The following is a 24,689-nucleotide window of genomic DNA, read 5'->3' on the forward strand; positions in this document are numbered from 1 at the left end:
CACTTTCTTTCTGCAACACTAAAGCGTGTGCGCCAGACTTTTACTCCTGCTTAAAATGACAGAAGTAGAAGAAAATGGTACATACCTGGATGGGTCCTTTCGACCCTATCCAGCTATCAATCACACATCAATGCTGATTATGTTTCTGATTTTATTCCTCGCTCCATCCTAGGGGGTGGACTGGCAGGCAATGATACCCTAAAAAGTCAAAATACATAAAACTGAAAATTCAGAGCACTCATTTCTTTCTCCCTGTGGCACTCTATTACTAGTGATACACGGCGCCTGCGGGTGACCTCTTCACGCAAGCCTGAACCACTCTCAAAGTCAGCCAGAGGCTGCAGAAGCCAGGAATGCATCACAGGATAGAGGAAGGGGGCCCACCGCTGGAGGGACACTGCCCAGTTAAGGCAGGGGAGAGAGCCCCATCGTGGGCCCAGAACCCGCGTGTGAGGCGTCCAGCACAGGGGCCCTGAGCTACTCTCTCCCAGTAGGGCTGGTTCAGTTCCACTGCTATGAGGCACTGAGAATGGTTCCTTACAGACACAGAGCACAGAGCCCCAGGACAACAGTCACCACTGCCAAGTCACTGCCACCAGAAAGCCTTTCAGGGGAACTCTTCCTGCTCATGGAAACCAACAGTTTGTACCAAATTGTTATTTTTCTAAGGTGGTGCAGGGGCTCACACCCAGGGAATAGAGCTCACTAAAAACACACTCTGTCACACCCCAGCCCAGAGGGACCAAATCGAGAAGTACCCTGAAGAGGGTCGAGTGCTGTTCTGCACAGAACACTGAGTTTCTTCCAGAGACACTGTTAGAGGGGCCCCATCAGGCCTTGGGGAGACGGCACTGGGTGCACACAGACAGGACCCCAGGAAGCTCACTGACACTGCATCAGGGAATGGCTTCCTATAAGGACAACCCTCTTCTGTAATCCACCCTCATCAGAGAGAGGAAATGTGAGCACTAATAAATGTGAGCACTAATATTATCACCAGAATGGGGACTTAGAATATACAGCTGTGAGCACTGATAAAGGAATCCACCCTCCTCAAAGGGGGCACACACAGTATACAGGCATAAACAAAAAATAAGTAAAATCCACCATCATCAGGGATGAGACTCACTGTACTTAGGGGTGAACACTAAAAAAACACCCAGTGGAAAAAACATGAATCAGATTAGGAGATGAATCAATGTTCCAGCCATTGCCTTGGGTGATGCTGGTGGCATTTCAAACAACCAGGAAGGCTCCTTGCATCTGGTTCTTTGCAAAGAATGTGACTCTGAAGGTGGAAACACAGACACTAACTCGTTGCTACTTCTTAATGGGACTGGCTCTTTACCTGTCCCAGCACTGAGTACATGGACAACACCTCCTCAAATCCTCAGTACAACAGGAACCAGACTGCCAAAGCGGCCTGGTCCCGCCCACAGCGAGGCCTCTGCTCTTCAGTCAGTCACCACTGGCCAATGAGAGGGCACAGAGCCCCAGACAGTGCAGAGGTCCTCCGGGAGAGCACCTACGGGAAAGAAAATGTGTCACAGCCCTCAGGTAACACCGATGAAGGAAAACTAAAGGGAGATGCAAACTTCCCAAGTGCTCCACTATGCCAGTGACTGACAGGCACATTCAGGGCGTCTGGAAATTGTGGAAATTGTCCACTTCTGTCTTTGAAGGCCTCCGGCCAGTAGGAGACATGCCAGGTACATTCAAGAGGGGACCAGGTCAGCCCAGGGCCTAGAAAGTAGCCCCCACAAACCTCAAGGGTCAGGAATTGGGCAGCAGCCTCTGCCCCAGTAGAGCCTGCTCATGAGGGGACCCAACTCAGGAAAACTCAACTCGGGCATGAGACAAGGGCCCAAAATAGAAAGCACATGGACAAAATGATGTCCACAATTATTGTAAACCTCTTAACACTGTGGCTACAGCATCACTTAGTGGACACCCTATCAGGAGTTTTAAAAGCCAGTGTTTATGGTGACTAAATCTCCCTGGGGTGGCGGGAGGGGCGGGGTGGGGCTTCTCTGTGGAAGGAAGGACACTGCTCCTCCCAGATGCCTTAGGACAGCCTGGGTCTAAACACTCCCTGGGGATGCCGCTGGAGCCACATTCAGGGGATTTATCTCTCCACCACTTAGGCCCCACAGCCTCTCTCCTGAGCACAGCCCACCTCTTACCTCTCCCTCTGTCTGGCTCCAACTGGCCTGCCCTACCTGGGGCTCCCTAGTGACCTCAGACAATGGACAAACATTCCACCTCCCTTTAAAGGGACAGCGACCACCCAGGCTTCACCCAGGCCTGAGCCAGACCTTGGGCTGACCCAGACATGCCTCTGACAGCCACAGGAGCCCATCACAATCTCATCAGGACCTACATGTGGTCATGGTCAGAGTTCCCCCTCCCCTTCCCCACTTCAAGGATTCAGAAAGGAGCCTGCAGTGAGATGAAAATGAGCAGACCACATACCAGGATCCCTGAGCTTCAGAGAAGGAAATTCAAAGTTAGAAATCCTTAGCCAGGAGTTCCTACAGCAGAAAATCACAGAGATGTCAGATAAGCCACCTAATGATGTATCTCAAGTGAAAAACAGAATGAACTAAAACCAAAGCCAACTCCAAGAAAGAAATGCGCATCAGAACTGAAATGAGTAAGACAGGGTCCCAGAGCAGAATAAAGGGTCAACAACCCAGAACGCTGCCTTTTAGAAAATACTGAAAATCTCTTATCCAAAAATCTTGAAAAAGGGAAAATGCCTAAATCGATACAATTAAAAAGAAAAAGAGAGATGTGAAGAGACCACAGTGAAAGACTGATGATAATTAGTGCCTATTTTTCAAACCTGTATTTTAATAAAGTAGAGCACATACAAAAAAAGATTAGTATCTAGGCACTTATGAGTTACCAAAATACAACAAAAATCCTAAGTAGATTTTTAAAAAAAATCACTGCGACTGAAGCGGTAACATAAGGTTATCGCAAAATAAAACCTCGGTACACAGGAATTTATGTGTAATAGTGATGAAACAGTGAAATAAGAACTATTAACAATGCTCTTCAAATGATTTCATGACATGGTAAAGGAAGGATATTTCTCAAATCAATTCTATGAGGCCAATAACACCCTGACAGGAAAAAAAGACAGGACGTAGGAAAAAAGAAAACTATTCACTAGTATTTTCATGAACATAACTGTAAAAATTCTTGATGAAATACTTGCAAACTGATTTCAATAACATACAAAGACAGATCACACACTATGACCAAGATGTTTCCAATCCATTGTTGCAAAAGGGTCCAGTTTACACCAATTAATAAATGTTACACACAACATAATAGAATCAAGGATAATATCACACAATTTTCTGCATTTGCCCAGTAAAAATCTACAAGTTTTACATAACTTCACAATAAAAGCCCCAAAGAAATTTGTACTGAAGGATCATACCACATGTAATAATTACCACATAAAACCCATGGCCACCATCATACTGGATGGGAAAAACACTAAAGCATTGTCTCTAAGATCAGTCAGTCAGGTAGGGCTGGGTCCTCAATGAAGAATCAGGGCAAAAAGTGAAAATGCATCACAACTGTGGCCAGAGACACAGCAGCTGAAAAATAACACAAAAAAGGACAGGCCTATATATATATATACTTCCCAAGGGAGAAAGGCTAGCACCTGTCCAATAAAATTAAATAGGCGTCAGCATCCTCAAGGACACCAAGACCCCCAGATCCATCAACTACTGAGTTCTCTGTTCTTTCCATGCCTGCTCGCTAGCTGACTTTACTTCCCTACCGGCTCAGCGCTACCTAAGCGCACATCCTCGTAACCTCGGTGTTTGACCACAACTATACCCCACACTGTTCCCACATGGCTGTGCTCTCTAAAACTCCCCCTGAGAAGTGGTGTCTTTGGGCAATCCACTTTCCAGGTGCCCCCTCCTGTCCCTCCAGCAGGAGCTTTCTATCTCTCAAAAAATATTTTGTATTCCTAACATCCATTTTTCCTAGAATTCATTCTTCAGTTTTAGAGAACATGAAGTCAGCGTATCAGACATCTAACAGATTAGAGTTGTAATATTTCCTTTGTATTAATGTTTGGAGGTTCTGATATCATTATCCCTGTATCATTTTCAAAGTTTTCCATTCAGGTAAGTGGATGGAGCTAAGAATTTGCTTTTGTTGCATAGATTATGGATTGCAAGTTGCTTAGGTAATCAAAATCCTCACTCTTGTTTGTTGCTTATTTCTTAAATTTTAAGCATTTTGTCAACTGCTTGCCTCTTGCCTTTTGTTAAAATGATGGTAAATCTGAGAACATGAAAAGATCATGGAAATGTCATGATCTTTCATGAGACATTTTACTTTGGTTGGCACAATCTTACAGTCCTGCTTTATATGCAGTACATTTACACTGGCTTGACTTGTTTTGAAGGCTGAGGTTTTCTCAGAAAAAAATAACATTAACGCACCATCTCGTGGGCTTTGATACTAACTACAGAGTAAATTTAGAAAACGCTGTAAAATGGGTCTTTTTATGAATTCTAAATTTATATTTTTTGAAAATACACATGCCTATTAATATTATCACAGGCCCCTTCCATCAGTTAAAAGACAGTATGTCAAGGGACACTTCTTAGACCTGGGGCACAGGTCTCACTGAGATATTCTGGCCTAATCCTTCTCTACACACCACAGAAAATGTTGAGCCTGATTTGCCTCAGTTTCCTTTCTGCCCTGACCTCCCGCTGGTGAGGAAGCAATTGGGGCTCCTTTCCAGGCTGAGAGTGAAGACTTGTGAGCAAGCTGTCTCGATGGCTCGTCGTAAGCATGAGAAGAAAGACTTCCTTTTCATCTTTTCTGCCACCTCTACTGTCCTCTTAGAGCCAGTAGAGAAGGAAAGAGTAGACCACTCCCACCCTCTCAAGTTAAGAACCTTTACATTGAGCCTATAGAAAAATGAACATTTGTGAACACCAAAGACAGGGAAGTCAGGCTCTTTCTTCAGTCCCTTAGAGGACACTGACAGCTAGGTTTCTTCCTAGAGACACATCTCTGGTTTTGTGGACCATGAAAACTGAGAGGACACTGAGGAAAGGCGATGCTGGCAGATACCCAAAAGTTCCTCAGTGGAAGCTGAGTCCTGACATCCTGACTGGGTAACCAGCAGATAAATCTCCAGGTACCTATCACCCGACCTGAACTCCTCAGGCAGGTGAGAGGGAACCTTCAATGATCTTCTGGTATCCTCTGTCCCAGAGTGACCAGAGACAACACTATTACAGCCTTTCCTAAAGCCTCCATTGAAGAGTTGAGCTACAGGTTTGGACTGTTCTCTCTTTGCTAATAAGGTAGACCCCGATGGGGCAGGCAAAGTAAGTAACTCTCTAAGTACCCTAACAAATCCCTGTTAGGACAAAGGTCTAAGTTAAATTCTCCTGAGTCTTTCTCCAACTCACTGAAATTAACTTTAAAATTCCTTGATTAGAGATCACTCTTCACTCCAGGTGGTTAAACTGAGGCAGCTGGCAACAACTGTTTGCCTTTTACAGAAGAGAACAACTATAAGGAAACAATTTACACTTGTGCCTTACATACGCTAAGAGAAAACAAGAGATTTTTAGTCAGCCTTTCTCTTTTTCTCATGTGCATGTAAAAACTGATGAATGAGCCCTTGCTGACTTGTAAATTGGGGTTGCTAGGTGACTAGTATGTGTTTAACCTGTGAGCTTCCGAGACAGAAATTCTAGATCAGACTTTAAACAGCCGTAGTCTTGTCTTGCTGCTCAGAAAGGTGGCCTAGGTGATCAGATAGATAACTCAAATGTCTTAAGAGGCTTTCTCAGCCTCGGGTCCAGCGTGGAATTCCTTGAACCACTCGTGTCTAGAAGCGATCTCTTCCACAGGAGGAGAAGTGCTCCAACTGTTTCTAACTTGCTCCTGGTATTTTCTCATTCTTCAAGAATCAGAAAGCAGTGGTTTAGGTCTCTTGATTATTGGTCTTGCTAGAAGGGTTCTTTCTTTAAACATGACTGTTACAGCTGAAATCAACTGTAACTTAGGCTGGAGTTAAAATCTGAGTTCCCAGGAAGACAGAGTCACATGCTGGTAAAAGGGCAGATAGTCTGTGGCTGGGTTTATCTCCTGGACCTCTCCAGATGGCAGCCACTTGCCCTGGAGCTGAGTCAACTCAGGGGCTGCCCTGAGAACACAAAACTCAAGTGGAAATCAAGGGATGCCCATTTTTCCTTGCATTTCAAAATGGGACACACAATGTCAAAGTCTCTTACTCCTTTAGAATGTATTAAGCACTGGAAGGTGTTTAATGCTCACATATTTAAAAAAGAGCACCTGCTCATGGCCTGCCTACTCTTCTAGAAACAAAATGGAATGTACAGCAAAATATTAATTATGATAGTATTTTACAGCTAGAACAATACTGGAAGAAAGAAGAAAAATGATCAAAACTTCGCTGTACTCAGACTTTCTTTGCATGAAAAATAATTCTTTCTTGTGTAGGGAGTAAATGACAAATTCAACTATACCCGTGATCCTGTTCTTTTCTTTCAGTGACTTAAAATAGATCAAGAAAGATCTAAAAAAGAGTTTTCAGATGACCCTGATAAATACATTCATGACTTTAGAAGTCTACTCAGATATTTGAACTAGAATGGAAGGATACAATGTTACATTTAAATCAAGCATTGGCTTCTAAAGAGAGAGAATGGGTACAGACTTTAATCCGAGAATTTCTCAAGTGTATTAGATATCCAGTGATATGTATTTTCAGAGTGAGTTTAAACAGATCCTAGCTAGCACTGCAGTAAAGAGAAGTTACCTACGTGACTAGATGAAGAACCCAAAATTTCCCAAAGACCTATCTGTTCTAGAGCTGAGATTTCTTCTGGACTATTAACATTATCTCTGTCTATTCCCAGAGATGGTGATAAGTATCTTGTGCAGGCTTGGATTTTAGAACTTTTTGATTCCAGGTTTTTTATTTGAAAAGTAAGCCCTAAACAATAGAGTTGGAACACTATCATGTTTTTCTCTCTCTCTTTCAAAAGGTTAAAGAAGCACCCATTCAGGTCCCTTGATTATTGGGTTAATTTTCTACTTGGCAATGCAGTTGGAGTCAATCATAGCTTTTGTTTCTGGACACATTTTGCTAGGATTGGAGAGTCTTCCTACACCTAAAATGCTTAGGTTCCTGTGCCACACAGTCACTCCTCTGTCCCTTCTCTACTGCCTTGCCCCTGAGAAATAACACAGTTTGCAATAGCTTTAATCCAAGACAGTTCTTTCCCCGGTAGCTTTGCCGCTCTAGGACCCTTCTAGAGTGGGACTTTCACTTATCTCCAGACCATATTTTAAAAAACTGGTCTATTTTTAATATTAAAACTCTTAAAAATGAATACAAAGGTTTTAGTTCAAGTGTATCTGCCTTTCAGTCTTAGACAGAAGTGGAGATTCACTCCTCTTCCCTTTCTCCTCAAGAATGATGCTGACTGATTTTTATATCACAGAGAAGTTCAATGATACAGCAAAATATTCCAAGGAAACTTACGAGTTTAACAACAGTTTTAAATGAGGACAATTATTAAAGAATAGGCACAGCCCCAGTTCCCAGAGGACTGCCTCTCTTGTCATGATTTCTCTCTAGAATATCTTAACAGGCCAGCCACTATTCCCGAAGATATGCTAACTGAGGTTCTAAAAAGGAAGGCTTATAGTTAAATATGGTCCAAGGGTCACAGGCCATGTATCCTGCTATAGCAGGGCAGGTAAAAGCCTTGGCAGGCCTTCCTCCCTCTGTTTAGAATGCATACTTACTCTGAAGAGTGCCACCTAGTCTTTCTACACCCAAACCTGGCCTGTGCACCCACACCTGGCAACAGTTAAAAGTACCTTTCACAGTCGGCTCCTCTAGAGGAACAATTAGATGAGGCTATCAAAATGGCAGTTTTGGCTATCAGCTGTGTTTATTCAACAACTATGACTATCAAAAGAACAATTAGAAGCCTAGATAGCTAGATATAGCTAGATATTCCAATCAGATAAACTATCATCCTGGCGCTCATCTTAAAAACTATCTTTGCTTTCACAAATGTAAAACATTTTTACTTCTTCTGACTCTTATCATAAGAGATCTCTGTTAATTGACTTATAAATAAGTTCTGACTAGTCTTATTCTGTAAAAGAATTATTATAATTTGACTTGGCCAAATACTATATCCAAGTACGCCTTGGTTTACAAACAACTAGTCCTATGTGTGGTCGTCCATCTGTCTGTCCAATCAATCACCAGTTATAATACTTATAGCTATTTTGTTTGAGTGCAACAATTTTTTGTCTTTTGCCTTTTGGATTTTTAAGCTGTTTGTCTGTAACTTAAGCTGACTGATAGGTAAATGTCAGAGTTAAAGATATACTTTTGCTCAGGCTTCCAGCTGATCAAAATGATGCCAAGGTTGATTTCACAAATATGATACAATATTGTTGTCTGTGTACTTGGAGTCTTTCATTGGTTAAAATAAATATGTTAAATATTATGATCCAGTTCTCCTAAGTCATCCAAAAAGTGCTAAAACAATTAAATAGAGACCCCTGGACTTAGAAAAACTGCTGGTCAGGACTCCCTTTGGTGAATAAATGAGCAGATGCCTAGAAACAGCTTTTTCCAGCCTTTAATCATTAATGGGACCCCAACCGTTTCTATTGATTTATGGGAGACACACCTCAGTAAACATTACTAAACATGTTACTATGTTTACTTTTTTGTAATATGTTTACTTTGGTTGAGTTTTCTGTGGGTAAGACAATACAGTTTTCTTGTTTAAAAATGTCCTTAATATAAAACTAAATTAAAAGATAAAGGTTTCCATATAGCAGGGACATTTATTATTGCTGATATTATTGTGTATTAAACATATTCATACCTTCTGGGTAAACAGGTATTCTAAGAGTAAAAGTGGAACTGTTTAACCTTTTTCGTAGACTCAAATATGTGCCTTTCTCTTGTGCTTCAGTGAGTTGTGATAGGAGGTATATGTTAAACTAGCATGAGACCACCAGTCAAATGACAGACTAAAAATAAAGCCTATGTGATGCATGTTATATATGAGATGCTCAAACACTGAGGAGTCCAGACGTCACACTGTTCTTTGATGATGTCCTATTAAAGGCTACCATATTAGGTGAGAACTTCTTTATATGCTAAATAGAGATGATAAAACTAAATAAGCAGTTCTATACTAAGACAGACATGTGTTTAAATGTGTTTCAACAATGTCTTGATTGTCATGGCAAAATACTATGTTTTCTTTATAAAATTTTATAATTGTTGTCTGTTGATACTCTACAGGGATTCAGCTACCAAACCAACCACAACTGGTAAAATAAATAAATAAATAAATAAGTAAGTAAGTAACAGTCCTCTGGCTATACATTATACTTCACAGTACCTGATATTCAGATGAGATTACAATAGTTAAGCTCACTGCTCCTACTGCAACACTGATAACACTGATTTTCTCTTTTGGGTGTTCCACAATGAAAGTACAGAGACCACAGCTAGAAAGGTAACTGGGATAAGACAACAGTCAATATTTTGGCCTGACCCTCCAAGATTAATGAGGACCCAATGAGAACTTTTCCTACAGGATCTTACAACCTTGGCAAGTAACCTAATCTCCTGGGTGGGGAGACTGCTTGAACCCATAAGATAGAGATCAACACATGTACAGAGTGCCCAAGAGAGAAAAGCCTCCTATGCCATCACAGAAAGCATCATGGTCAAGCAAGACTGTGACCCACCCTGGCAGCTGATGCAGGAGCTGAGAGACTGTATATAGCTCCAAAAGTAATGCCTGAGGAGACATACCTGACCTTGGGAGACAGCAAGAGATTAACTTTGACTGACACAGGTCTCATTCTTAATCTGAAATACCCAACAGAAAACTAAAACCAAAAGAGATAGATAAATTTTCATCTTTCCATGTGCCCTCTGAAGTGTTGATTATTCAGTGTAGAACACACCAAAGAGGAGCTGACAAAGTATCTCAAACACCAACTTAAGAAAGACAGTACATGTGATCCTGTTGATTCCATTACCTGTCAAGGTAGCAGGCCTGGACTCTGGAGACATCACACCCAATTCACACCAGGGGAACCTGAGACTGTCTCTGAGAGTGAGCAGTCATCTAAATACTCCTGAGAACTTATAAAAGATACCTTTAATAGCGTGGGCACAGGAATATGCAGAGTCATTACAACAAATACCTTGCTAGGTATGTGGCTTGCTCCCCTTGTCAAGTACCCACTGGGCCTTAACATATTTCAACTGGTCTTTGTCTCCTAAATAAAAAATAAAATTAATGAGACAAAGCTGTCCTCCAAAACTGGACAGCCTTAGACATCCTGACAGCAGCACAAGGGAGTACTTGTACAATTATAAAAGTGAAATGTTGTGTGTACATTCCTGACACTTTTCCTAATATCTTAATGGTTGTTCAAAATATTAGATAGGTTAATGCCATATTGGGTTCTGAAATTCCCTAGGCTTTCTCCCTATTCTCTTTGTGTGAAGCTATTACTGGTTCTTCCTGGAAAAAAATATTTTTGCTTATATTCATAATAGCCTTGTTGATTTTATTGTTTGACCCAAGCACACTTAACTGTTTCTTTGGCCTTATCTCCTCCAGACTTAAAGCTATACATCTACCCAAGAAAAAAACACCTGCCATTTATCAAAGGCCTTATCAAAGGCCCTCTGAAGAGTGTCCCTGACTGCCAGTCACAACTACAACCCCCTTTAGTCTTAAGTAGCCAGAACAGTCATCAATAAGGCAATTCAGGATACCTCTTCAGAGCAGGGACTGTTATAGACAGCTAAGTTAGGTAAAATATTATAGGCAGTCAGATAGACCTAGGTCCTCAAGAGAGCCAGGACAAAATGTGAAAACACACAACTGTGGCCAGAGACACATCAGTGGGAGGCCAGGCCTCAAGATAACAACAAAAGGAGTAGGCCTCCATACTCCCCAAGAGATAAGTGGTAACACCTGGTCTAATAAAAACTAGCTAGGCATCAGTCACCTCAGCAGACAACCAAGACTCCCAGATCAATCACCTACCTGAGATCTTCATTCTTTCTATGCTTGCTAGCTACATGACTTGCTTCCCCCTTGGATCAATATTACCTAAGCAGCTATACTTATAATCTTACTAGTTGATCACAGCTATAACTTACATAGCTCCCACATGATTGTGCTCTATAAAACTTTCCCTGAGAAGTGGGGTCCTTGGGCAACCCACTTTCCAGGGGTCTCCCCCTCCTGTCCCTTCAGCAGGAGCTTTCTCTCCATAAATGTTTCCTACTCTTAACCTTCTTTGTCCTGAAATTATTATTTTATTTTAGATAACTCAGCATATCAGATATCTAACAAGTTGAAAGTTATAATATTTCCCTTATATCATATTTGGAGGCTATGACACCATCCCTGTATCTAAATGATTCCATGAAATAGAAAGGGAAGGATACTTCCAAACCAATTCTATTAGGTCAATGACACTCTGATACCAAAACTGGACAAAGACATAAGAAAAAAGAAAACTATTCACCAATATCTTCATTAAAATAGCAGTAGAAATCCTTAATAAAATAATTGCAAACTCAACCACCTATTAAACAGATTACACACTGATAACATAGGGGAAAGAAACTCCCAACATGCTAGATGTCCACTACAAGTCATGTTCTCTAAAATCAGAAAAAGACTTTTAGGAACAACAGAGGTTTAAAAAAAAGCTTCTGTCGGAGAGAGAGAGCTTTATTGAAGAAAGAAAGCTTCTGTCCGGGAGAGAGAGAGACAGACAGACAGACAGACAGACAGAAGAGATCCCAAGAGGGTTGACAAAGACCCTGCCTTTTCTAGGGATTTTACAGAGCAAAACCATAAGGTGAAGCAGGTCCAAGGTGGAGAAAAATGGCAAATCACAAGGTGGGCATGGGCATGAGGTGGGACCAAACTATGGTCAGTAAGATCACGAGTACAACTGCTCAGGTAAAACTGATCAAATAGGGATCAGATGGGGAGCCGACTCACCTAGCAAGCAGGCGTGATACAGAAGAGGGCCTTTTCCTATAGGTTGCTGGGTTAGTGGCTCTTCCTGGCTTCCTCAAGGTAACTGATACCTGTTTAGAATATTCCTGATGTTTATCCTTAGGAATTATGTAGTTACATTTGTTTTATCTTTTGTCCTGAGGTCTGGCGTACAGCAGGAGATGTCTGTTCCCTCCATAGCTGCAAGGTATCTGGCCTTTTGCACTGACTCCTTCAAGGACCTAACCCTATCTGATTGCCTATAACATGTTTATCTAACTTAGCTGCCTATAACACTATGATCATGCTGTTTTCATCCCATGGATGTAAAATGGTTCAATTTGTACCAATGAATAAATGTTATGCACTACATAACAGAATCAAAGATAAATCACTTGATTATCTGAATACATCCAGAAATAATCAACAAATTTTAAATAGCCTCATGACAAAAGCCCCAAAGAAACTAGGTGTTGAAGGATCATACCATATATAATAAAGACTATATACAAGAAACCTATGGACAACATCATACTGGATGGGAAAACACTAGAGCATTGCCTCCAAAACCAGGAATGAGGAAAGAATATCTATTCTTGGGCTGGGGATACAGCTGAGTGGTATAAGCGCCTCCCTGGCATGCACAAGGTCCTGAGTTCAATCCCTGGTACAATATATATATATAGTTTATATATATATAATTTATATATATAGTGTACATATATAGTTTATATATATTTAACTATATATATATAAATAATTTATATATATAGTGTATATATATAGTTTATGTATATAGTTTATATATACACTTAACTATATATATATATTCTCAACCACTCTCACTGAATAAGGTACTTGAATTTTTAGGCAGAAAATTAGATATGAGAAAGGAATAAAATGGATACAAATAGGAAAGGAAAAAGGTCAATTATCCTCATCTGCAGATGGTGTGATCTTATATTTAAAAGATTCTAAAGAATCAATGAAAGAACTTTGTAAGCTGATAAACTCAGGAAAATAGCAGATCACAAAACTAACACTAAGAAACCAACAGCTTTGGTAGGCACCAACAGTGAATTAGCTGAGAAAGAAACCAGGAAAACAATACCATTCACAACAGTAGCTAAAAATGAAATAAAATAAGGTACCAACCTAACCAAAGAAGTCAAAGACATCTACAATGAAAATGCAACAGCACTAAAGGAAGATTCACAACAGTAGCTAAAAATGAAATAAAATAAGGTACCAACCTAACCAAAGAAGTCAAAGACATCTACAATGAAAATGCAACAGCACTAAAGGAAGATAGTGGAGTAGACACCAGAAGAGGGAAAGATCCCCACCATGTTCATGCATCAGCAGAACTACTACGGTTAGTTGACCCAATGACCAAAGGTCAGGTACAGATTCATTACAATCCTCACCAAAATTCAAATAATATTCTTCACAGAACTAGAAAAGAAACCTAAACTTCCTTTGGGAAAACAAAACATTTAGAACAGTCAAAACTATCCTATGCTGAAAGAACAAGGATGGAGGCATCAGGACATCTGATTTCAAATTACACCACCAAGCATAATAACAAACGCAGAACGACACTGGCAAAAAAAAGTCTCTTCTGGTCCAGGGTAAGAGAGGAGAGGAAACAAAAACAAACACACACAATGAAAGCAATCAGATTCCTGACAATCGGGCCAAACATACATATTGCAGAAAAAAATAGCTTCTTTAAGAAGAGGTATTGGTAAACAGAACATCTGTATTTAAAAATTAAAACTAGATCCCTATCTCTTGCCTTGTACAAAAACAAATTCATAATGGACCAAATGTCTGGATATAAGAACTGGAACTCTGGAAGAACTAGAAAAAAACACACAAAAGAAACAAAGGCACAGGGAATGATTTTCTGAATGTGATTCCAACACTCAGGAAAGTATAAGTCGGCAAATGGGACAACATCAAATTAAAAATTTCTGCACAAGAAAGGAAAAGAGAACGAAGACACAGCCTAGGAATTGCCAGAAAACTTTCTCCAGCTACTCTTCCAATACAGCATTAATATCTACAATTACTTAAATATGTTTACAACACAACTCCAAAAGGCTCAGTCAATGAATAGGCAAATGAATGGAGGAGACACTTCTCAAAAAATTACAAATGGCCAGTACATATAAGAAAAAATATTTAAGACTTTTAGCCAGTAGGGAAATACAAACATACATTGAGATTCAATCTCACCCTACTTAGGATAAATCTTGTTAACAATATATGAAATATATTTGCCTACACTGCTGAGGGAATATTAGTGTAGTCACTATGAAAATCAGTAAAAAGTTTCTCAAAAAACTAAAAATCGGGGCTGGAGATTTAGCTCAGAGACATAAGCACCTGCCTGGCAAGTGTGAGGTTGTGGATTCCGTTCCAAAATCAAAAACAAAACAAACTAAAAATGCAACTACCATATGAGCCAACTCTAAGAGTCTCTAGTACATAACCACAGAAATTAAATCAGTCACTGCACTGTGTACCTCTGCAGTGATTATACAGGGCAGGGGTAGTGAACCTACAGCATGCGTGCTGCAGCAAGCTATTTGTATCACTGAAAGGACTAAAAGTTTCGCCATCACTGACATAGGAATTCCTGTATTGATTTTTACTGTAACCATATAAGGATAACTGCAGCGTCATGTTTATGGTGACAAAATTCACAAGAGCCATAGGTGCCCATGAATGGATGAAAGGATAACGTGTACTGTACGTATAAGTAGTACTTGGAAATAAGTTAAAAAATTATATCACTTTAGGAAAATTAGTGACACTGTAGGTCAACATATCAAGTGACATAAACTATCCTAAGAAAAGTACTCCATGTTTTTACCTAACACCTATAACCATAAATAAATGGCAGAAAATAAGGGAGACTATGATGCAAGAAGAATGGACAAGGGGAGGAAAGAAAGGATAAGGCAATAGGGAAGATGGATATAATCTAAACAGGTTATACACATGTATGAAAACAGTATACTAAAACCCTGTTATATAAAAACAGGCACCCACAAAACTACATATAAAAAGGAAATACCAGCAGGATTCAAAAACATTGAGTGAACAGGTGAAGTCATCATAGGAACAGGTGTGCATGCTCTAGGTCACTGTGTAGCTTGTTTTTTAGCTCATCCTCTTGGATAGTGTTGTAGGATGTGATCACTGTGATAAGACACATGAGCATATTAACATAAAAGACAAAAGATGTACTTAGGCTCACAGATTCAGAGGTTTCAGTCCATGGTCACTGGCTCTGTTGTTTCTGGGTGGTGGCGAGGGCAAGCTTCATAGCTGAGGTGGCGTGGCACAGGGAAGTAGTTTATCTCACGGCAGACAGGAAACATAAAAAGAGAGAAACAGTCAGAGGGTAAGGAAGGGGCTGGGAAACAGATATAAAATCTAAGTTCAGTGCCCCTTGACCCCAGGGACCAGAGAACCTGATGTCATCCCCACAGTCAGGCTCCATGAAGCACCCTTTTCACTTAGGACCCACCTCCTGTTTACATCACCTCCCAATGCTGCCATCAGATCATGGCATATCAACATCTAAAAGTGAAGATTTTAAAACTACTAATGATAAAGCTTGACATCAATAAAATCTTTGAGGAGGAGGACTGTGAATATGACAGCAACACAGACCATAACATGCACAGACCCTCCCAGGATTCTTCTTACAAAATAAATTCTAACCATTAATGAGACCCATTGATCTACTCGGCATCTTCATGACCCAACCACCCTCCAAATGTCCTCTCTCAGAACACATGAGCCTTTAAGGGATAATTTTATTCAGAGTAGCAGAATGTCATAGTAGTTATGGGAGCCTAAAATTTTAGAGGAAAATCAGCTGCAATGAGTTGGTGTGCTAACTTGGAAAACGTGAATTCCCAAATCTCCCTTTCTGTCAACATATGCTTGTTCCTATGCACATGGGAAAAATGCCAGACACTATGTCCTACAGGTGGGAAAGTCAGCAAGGATCTGGATCATTCCAACACTGGCCACAAGCATGTCTGCTTTCCAGGATACTGGATGCGGGGAGGAATCAGCTTCTGGGGATTCCCACCTGACACAGTGATGCAATTTGTTCTCAAAACAATAGAACTGTTTAAATGGCAAATTGTGGTTGTGAAAGACCAGGGTGCACACTCTCTTAGAAGAGATAAATTAATATGAAGTCACTGGAATACAGAAACAGTGACTGTAGTGACACAGTTTTAATTTCATGCTGAGTTCCCTATGATCTGTGTGAAGGATCACTGCGGGTAGTATATCCCCAAAAGAATCATCTCTAACTGAAACGATAACCACTGCATCCTAAAAGCACAGGAGTGAAGGTAGGTAGCAGTAAGAAATCCTGCAAATAATCAGAGGAGAACCTGATGCATGTCAAGCCAGTAACAGATGGTTGGCAGAGCTGTGCAAGCTGAATTATCCAGTGATGGTAACGGAAACACAAAATCTCAGCCTAGCCCCTCGGCTCCTGAGCCCTACATTCATTGTTAATGATTACAAGATAATCCTGGCCATGCAAGTGTTGTGTGATAGCAACAAACAAATCAATGCAATGCAGAGATTCAACAATGGGGCATGGTGTGACCCATAGGAAAACTTAAAATTATACATGTACATTAAAATAATGCATTGCTCCCATAAAACATCAGGCAAGGAAACAAGAAAACAAAACCAAACAAAAGAGCATGGATATAAGGTGCCAAGGACATAGCAGTATAAGTCATATGAAATATAACTGAGCCAAGAGAATAAACCACGCATCTGTGCCACTGGACAATGGGGTTTTACTACTTTGCCTAGGCTAGTTCCCAACTGATGGGCTCAAGTGACCATCCGGCTTATCAGCCCACGGCACCCAGGTGTATTAACACCACAGCAGCTTGCAGGACTACTCTCAACAGAGTGGCTGGGAGATCTGACACCAGAGGGGTCAGGAAAAACATTCTAAATAATGACGTTTGGTAACAGTACAAACTTCACCTCTAAGAGTTTAGCAAATGCAAACACAAGAAATAATAAATCCATATCAAATCTCAATCAAATCACTGAAAAATCTTAAAATAGCCAAAGAAAAGAGGCCTCACCAACAAAGGGACTAAGGCTAACTGCAGACATGTCAGACACAATGGGAGTCACAGCCAAGTAACATCTGAAATGTGCTGACAGGAAAAGAATCACCTCATACTTCTTCACCCCAAAAAAACATTTTCTGAAAATAGTCGTTTTCTAACATGCATAAAGTAAATAGGGCCAGGGTCCGTATGGGTTTGATCTCTCTCACCAAACAAAAAGAAAACAAAAGGGATTTAAAAAAAAAAAAAAACCCTAAGAAAAACAAAAAACCTGGGCCGGGGACTTAGCTCAGTGACATAAGCGCCTGCCTGGCAAGCACCAGGCCTTGAGTTTGATCCCTGGTACCAAAAAGACAAAAAAACGAAACCCGAATGACTCATCAGTAGTGAATCTGCAAATGGTTTCAGAAGAAAACGACAAACGACAAGATTGCCAGAATATACAAATTCACCTTAGCCAAAGAGGGAAGGGTGGGCTGCCACGGTGAAACAACGGTGCTGCGATTACGTCAACAACAAAGCAAAGTTGGGAGCAAACAACCCTGCGCAGGACAGGGGCCATCTTCTAACTCAACCGGGCCACTCGGGAGCACGGGAGGTGCGCCACTATGAGGAGACTCGCGCCCTCCTCCACGTGGACCCGACCCGCGAGGCACAGAAAAGCGCGAAGCGCCGGGACAGCCCACAGCCCTCAGCCCTCAGCCCTCCGCGCTCATCCCTCTGCGCTCCGCCCTCCGCCTTCGGCCCTCGGCCCTCCGCCCTCCACCCTCCGCCTTCGGCCCTCGGCCCTCAGCCCTCGGCCCTCCTCAGGGCCCGCGGCCTTCCCCCGGCGGCCCCGCTGTGGGCCAGAAGTTACAGGGAACCGAGTCACACGCGTGCCCTCAGCCAGCTGTCCCGGGAGCGCGGGCCGAGCGCCGCCTCCTCCATCGCGGCCCCGCCAGGCTCGACGGGCTCGCCCCGCGCCGCGTTCCCGCCGTCCGCGCTGAGGAAATGCGCGGGCGACCCCCGGGCGACGACGCCGAGCGACGCGCACCAGGGACCTGAGGGGCACGGCCGCGATCCGCTCACTCAAACGGCCGCGCGCCGCCCAGCGCGCCTGCGCGGCCCACAGTCGCCAACGCCAATGCTGGCGGCCACGCCCCTCCGTGCTCCACGCGGACCCGCCCCAACCGGCAGCACCTGGCGCTCAGGCTTCCTGAAGGCTTTCGGCCTACAGGGCGGGATTGCGGCCACGCCCTCTGGTTTAGGACACGCCCATTGATCGCACCTCTGAGAGACCCCGCCCAGATGCAGAATGGCCCCGCCCTGTTTGGGGGTGGCCACGCCCCAACCGCGGAAAGCACAAATGTGAAATTTCATAAGAAACCGGGATATCCAAATTTATGGTAGTCTTTGAACCCTAGAATATTCTATAAAGGTATTCTAGTTATTTCTAAGTCTCTTCTTTGATAGGGATGTTTTATTAACTTCACTTTTTAAAATGACCTTCCAGTGTGAAGTCTGTGTGCATGCCTACCATCCCAGCACTCCAGGAGACTTCTGGGGATTCCCACCATACACGATGAGGCAGTTTGTTCTCAAAACAATAGAACTAGTTAAATGGCAAATTGTGGTTGTGAAAGACCAGGGTGCACACTCACTTAGAAGAGATAAATCAATATAAAGTCGCTGGAATACAGAAACAGTGACTGTAGTGACACTACTCCTCCTGAGGCAGGAGGATTGGAAGTACAAGCCCATTCTAGGAGTCTTAGCGACACCCTTGCCTCAAAATAGAAAACAAAAGGGCTCTTGAAGTAGCTCAGCGTGAAGGTGCTGGATTCAGTTCCCAGCTCCACAGTGAAACAGAAGAAACCATGCCCGCCAGAGTTTTTCTCAAGGACACTGGCCAGCAAGAACTGTTTTCAAATAAATCAAACCAACGTTGTTACTGGAGTTTGAGACCATCCTCAGGGGCTGAATGATATCAGTTGTACGATATTTCTCGCTCTTGGATCCTCCCCAAGAAAACCTGCAAGGGAAGAAGAATCAGAAGTAGAGGATTTAGCAAGCACTCCCTGGATAATGAGCAAAGCAGAAAGGGTAGCAGGCTAGGGAAAGATTCAGGGGCAGAGGCAGAGGTGGCGGTGCCCAGAGTGTTAATGTGTGTGTGCTTTACTAGAGTTACAGAGCAGTCTAGGTCTGTGGCTGGTGTAGCTTCTAACCAACCGTGAGGGTGGCAGATGGTGGTGTTTTTGAAATTACACAGTCCTCCTCCAAAGAAGCCTGCTGGCTGAAGCCCAAGCGGGTGGCGTTCAAAGCTGCGCTATAAACATATGTAAATGGGGTGATTATATCAGACAGGGGCAACATAGGTCAGATGGAATCTGGGCACACCAAGGTATGATTGTGACAATAGGTAGACTGGGAATTAGGAAGGGAGAACTCAGGTCACTGTCTTTTGACAGTTTCCTCCCTGGGTCCAGATCCAGTCTCCCAGTTTGTGCTCATATCTAGCTAACGGCTGGCTCTCTTGTTAGTGCCGCCCCTGGGCACTTTGAGTGCTAGGCGTGAGCAGGGTGGTGCCACATCAGAGGTCTTGGTGGTCCTGGCTGTGGTCCTTGCAGTCAGAGCCTTGGTTTCCTGGTCTGGGTCCCTGTCCCAGCCTCCTCAGTCATGCTGTCTGCTGTGGGACCTGACTCCTGTTGGAGTCTTGATCTGTGTTTCAGGCCTGGCTGGTCCCCCAGCGAGGCCTGCTCTGCCTGGGCTCTTGTCCTCCGCCTCTCCCCCACCCTCAGCTGCAGCCCTTCTCTCTGTCTCTTGCCCTTGGTCGGCTTCTCTCCCACTCTGTCCCGACTCCAGTTCCTGCTAAGGTCCCCCAGTAGCTGGCCCTCTGTCCCGCTGACAGTACCAAGTAGGTGTTCATGTTGCCCTGCACACTGAACCTGAGAAGCCCTCCCTTGTGCTCAGCCGGGTGAAAGAGGACAGGGCCCTGGCCAGACTTGGACTGTGACTCTGTCACCTTCCGTGGCAGCAGCTGGGCTATCACTCTTGACAGCCCACCAATCAGTTCCAGGGTTCAGCCTAGAGAATTTTCCAGAGAAGGAAATACCAGGACTGAGAAAGGCTCTCTTGCAGGGAAAGATTAAAATTCTGCACATGATTTTGCGGAGTGTTCGCATCTCTACTTTCCAGATAGTTCTGGCTCTGATGTATCTAACTGTCAAGTATCAACATTTTCCAGGGCCTGTAGGACACAGATTGGGGGTCCTTCTGCTTCTGATCAATCTGCTTTGACATCAGTGCAGCCTTCTCACCTGCTGCTCAAGGAACAAGGACTGAATACTCTGAACCACAGGCTGGCACAGCCAACTGTCCCGCAGTGTTCCAGAGGGAAGCTCGCTCCTGGGCGGAGCTCCCTCTGCACCCTGTGCTCTGCCTGCTGGGACCACGATCCCCAGGAGGTACCAGGCCTGCCAGGATCTACTCTGCCTCTAGTCTAAATTTTTGCTTGTTCTGGGGACTCCCTGAGTCTGGCCAGGTCCTCTGCTCCTGTGGGAACAGCTCCGCGTTGGACAATGACGTAGGAGGTGGTAACATCAATGTATCTGAAACAAAGTGTGCCGTGGAGACCCTGATGGCAAAACTCTGCTGAACAGGAGTGTTTTCCTGTTCCTCTAGCTGCATCTTCTGCTTCTCTGTTTGTCTTTTTAGCTCCTCTGGCTCTGCCTCCTGTTCAGCCACGTCTTCTTGATGGAGTTGGGCTGCTTCGCCTCGGTCTAACTCTCCAGCACCTAACAGATATTTAATTTTTGACAAATGATGGACTCAAGCATTATATTTAGACAGTGAATCGAGACCTGAAAAACAACAAAAACAACAAAGCAGACAAACAAAAATACTTGTTCAAATTTTAGAAGGTTTTATTCATCATGGATAACTATTTTAAGGGTATTTGTGACAAATGTGTAATATATGGAAGAATTTCTGAGACAAAGTAACAGTCGAGAGTTTTAAAAGATGTGTAATGGGTGTAATGGACAGCTTTCTCACTGCTGAGACAAAACACTTGGTGAAAATACATTAAAGATGGAGTTTGTTTGGGCTCATAGTTTTAGGGATTTCAGTCTGTGGTTAGGCATCTCCAAGGCAAGAACACGACAGAAGGGTGTGGTAGAGCAAAATGATCCAACATGTCTCCCCCAAATCCAGGCTCCTTCTTTCTCTCTCTGTTTCTTTTTTTTTTTAATTTTATTTAAGGAGAAAAAGAAAAAAAAAGCAGAAAAAGGGTACAAGTTATACAGAATTTCAGAAAAAAAATAAACAGTAGGAAATCACTAGTTAATGGATTACAGATTGTCATCTTAGAAATATTTGTTCAAGTTACAAAATTAAAGCATATAAAGTGGACATTCAAACAGTGAGACTGCAAACAGTTCTGTTCAATGATCCAACAAAACTCAGTAATATCAGTGTCTATTTTATACACTTAAATATACATGCAGTTATATGATTTAGAGCACTTTCTTTTCCTCTCTTTTGTACAATGACTATTACACATTTTGGATTTTATTACTCCCACAGTTCTTATTACTTTTTTTGGAAGAGAGTAAAACCAAATGTGACATAACAAAACTGTTTCTTTCTTAAAGACCGAATCTCCTATGTAGTTCAAGCCAGCCTCAAACTTTTAGTAATCCTCTTGAGTTAGCATATACCACCACACTAGCCCAGAGTCTCTTAGTCCAATCAAGCCCACAGTTTAAAATGAACCAGAAGAAGCTGACTTCATTACACAAGGTGGTCTAGTCTGTGAACCAGCAGCCTGCCTTATCCTGATGGTGGGCAAGTGATGGGGGGCAGTGAGGAACCTCACAGTCACACATGACAAGGGCCCAATTCTCAGAGAATCACCTCACCCTTAGAGTTTATGTTCCAGGTTTTCAAAATGTTCTCTGTAAAGCTGTGAAGAGGAGGTGTAAGTGAGAGGCCATGTGTGAGCATGTGCCTCAGGGGATCACAGTAACACAGGTGCTAATAAACTAGGTTGCTTCTTTTGCCTACTTGTGGGTTTCTTCTTTCAATACTGGAGTTTGAATCCAGGACCTCACGGGCCCCATCATTGAGCTATGTCCCCATCCAGTACTGGGATACTTTAAACAAAATCTCAATAAGTCTTTTTATTTACCCCTTGCAACACGTGAGCCAGGGCCAATCATTTTTGTCTATAGTTTATGAGTGCAACACATAAGTTAAGCTAAATATACAAAGAAAATATGCATGCAAATGTCTGGCTGGGAACCAATTCAATCTAATTTATAATGACCAAGGATGCGCAAGTCATTTGGAAAGTTCCTTAGTCTCTAGGGTCAGAACTGGAATTATTGAGGAAATGAAAGTGTTTGCAATGGCCAGACACTTCAGGCTTAGAACAAAATTCCATGACCTTTCATTGGGTTCTTCCCAATACTCAAGTGTTTGTAAAGAAAGAATCTGTGCTGGATCAGAGGACTTTGGCTGGGAAATAATACCAGCCACTCACAAATTAAAGAAAAAAGGTTTCATATGGCTCAGGCTTTCAGTGGATTCAGTCCCTGGTCTTCTGGGTCAGTAACCGAAGGGCATGATTAATCAAAGCTGTTTAGTCCATGGTGGCCAGAAACATCAGAGATAGATTTCAATGCCCCACCTTTGTGATGACTCAGGTACACCCAGACGTGCGCGCCACAAATTCCCCAGGCAGATCTCAAAGCCAATGAGAGTAAGTGCCACAAGTGCTTACATGAAGTAGAAGGCATTCATAAAGTCATTGCGAAGAATACATAGCCACAGGGAGAGTCACAAGAGAATATGTAAAGCAGCATGTATTCAGACATGATTATAGTTAGTAGAGGACTAGTCCAAGGGTGGTAACTTAGATCAGAAATGCTCATACTGCCATGATGGCTCCTCAGCCCATAAGCTCATAATGTATCAAGCATACAAAAAGATAAAAAGGACAAGTCACAAAACAATACATAATTAAGGGGAAAGTGACACTGTTGGGCACAGGCGCTCAACATACCATACCCCACCCGGGACTAAGGACCACGCCAGCTTCCGCAATGCGCTACGTCCCTCTTTAAATTAGCCAACCCATGCGCACTTCGTGCTCACTCCGTACTCTGTGGCAACTCCTGATTGGCCACAGCTGGATATGGTAGCCGGAGCCTGCGTCCCATTCCTGCCCTGCTTCCTCGTGGCAGCCTGTGATTGGTCACGGCCAAATATATAAACCAGAGCCCGCGTGAATAAAGCAGCAGTTAACTGTCGTCCACAAAAGCGTCTCCTGTCTTCTGTTTCATTGGGGCTGTGCCAGTCATGACACAATAAAAAGCATAAAAGTTTTGCAATAGCATGGGTGCATATAAAATTTATCACACTGTATATTCACTGCTCAGGTAATTTCACATTATCATGGTAAACATAGATATTCACAATATTTTTCCTTACAATTAAACGCACTGCTAGAGATGTTCCTCCTGCTGTGATTTTAAAGATGGCCATTAATCTTATCAAATCACTGTCTTTGGATGCTGTAATGTAGCTGTTACTATGTGTGTTCAATCTTCTTAACCCCACGAAGTTACTTAGGACGGTCTGAGCACACGATGAGGTCTATCTTCTCTCACCCGTTCAGAGGAAGACCAGGCCCGCCAGAGGGAGCCACCACCACCTGTGGACACAGCTGCTGCTCTCCCTCCATGGAGGCCTCCTAAGGCCCTGCTCCAGCTGGACTGGAGTGCGGGAGCTGAAGTGAGGCCATAATTGTCATGTGAGTAAGGAATTCCCAGCCTCTCTTGACTAGAGAAAAGGCATAGGGCTTCAGAGGAACAGCGGAGGAGAGGAGGGGACAGAGACTGCTCTCACTTTAGCTGTGAAACACCAAGCCCCATAAAATAGGAACTCGGTAAGTGTGGGTAGCAACACAACCAATTGTGTGGTGATTCGCAAGCTAACCACCACTCCACAAATCACCCTAATCATCCAGTCGTCAAGCTGGACGTGGCCATGTCATCCTCTGGTCTGTCAGCAACTTTCTATCAGAAAGAGACACTTTCTTTATGTGCCTCCAGGAAATTCACGGAAGTCTTGGCACCACACATGTCCCTGACAGGTTGAAAGATGAGCCCTGTGCAGCCCCCGGAGGCTGTCCTCCTTCCTGTCACACCTGTGGTGCACCTCCTTAATGGGACTGTTCTGGACCATTAGTGTGGGGCTCCCCCAAACACCTAGCACACTAGGGATTCTACTGCAGTCCCTTGTAGCAGCACATATGGGGTAGGACTGCAGCAGAGCTTTGGATGCCGATGGGACATACTGCCCAGCAGGGCACCATGGGGATGGGTGACGATAATTATGGATATCTGGGAATAACCATGTACCAAGCTTCCCATAAGTGCCCCAGATTTTAGGAAAAATG

The 24,689-nt window shown here is 43.0% G+C and overlaps 1 protein-coding gene across 4 annotated transcripts in view; it reads right to left on the reverse strand.

Moving 5' to 3' along the window:
* LOC100713511 (death-inducer obliterator 1-like) overlaps positions 1-18,334 on the reverse strand; it is a 65,117-nt gene extending 46,783 nt beyond the window's left edge. For 2 of the 4 annotated variants that reach the window (XM_063248100.1, XM_063248097.1), the window contains exons 1-3: positions 15,382-18,334; positions 1,349-1,525; positions 86-198 (exon numbers count right to left, since the gene is read on the reverse strand). The gene's annotated coding sequence lies outside the window, so the exon portion shown is untranslated. Of the gene's footprint in view, positions 1-85; positions 199-1,348; positions 1,526-2,183; positions 2,357-15,381 lie in introns of those variants that run through there. The other 2 variants (XM_063248098.1, XM_063248099.1) reach the window with 2 other exon arrangements.
* Positions 18,335-24,689: the final 6,355 nt, after the last annotated feature.

The sequence above is a fragment of the Cavia porcellus genome, unplaced genomic scaffold (genome assembly GCF_034190915.1).
Source record: "Cavia porcellus strain 051 isolate PalLab524CR breed Dunkin Hartley unplaced genomic scaffold, mCavPor4.1 scaffold_5, whole genome shotgun sequence".
Lineage (NCBI taxonomy): Eukaryota > Metazoa > Chordata > Mammalia > Rodentia > Caviidae > Cavia > Cavia porcellus.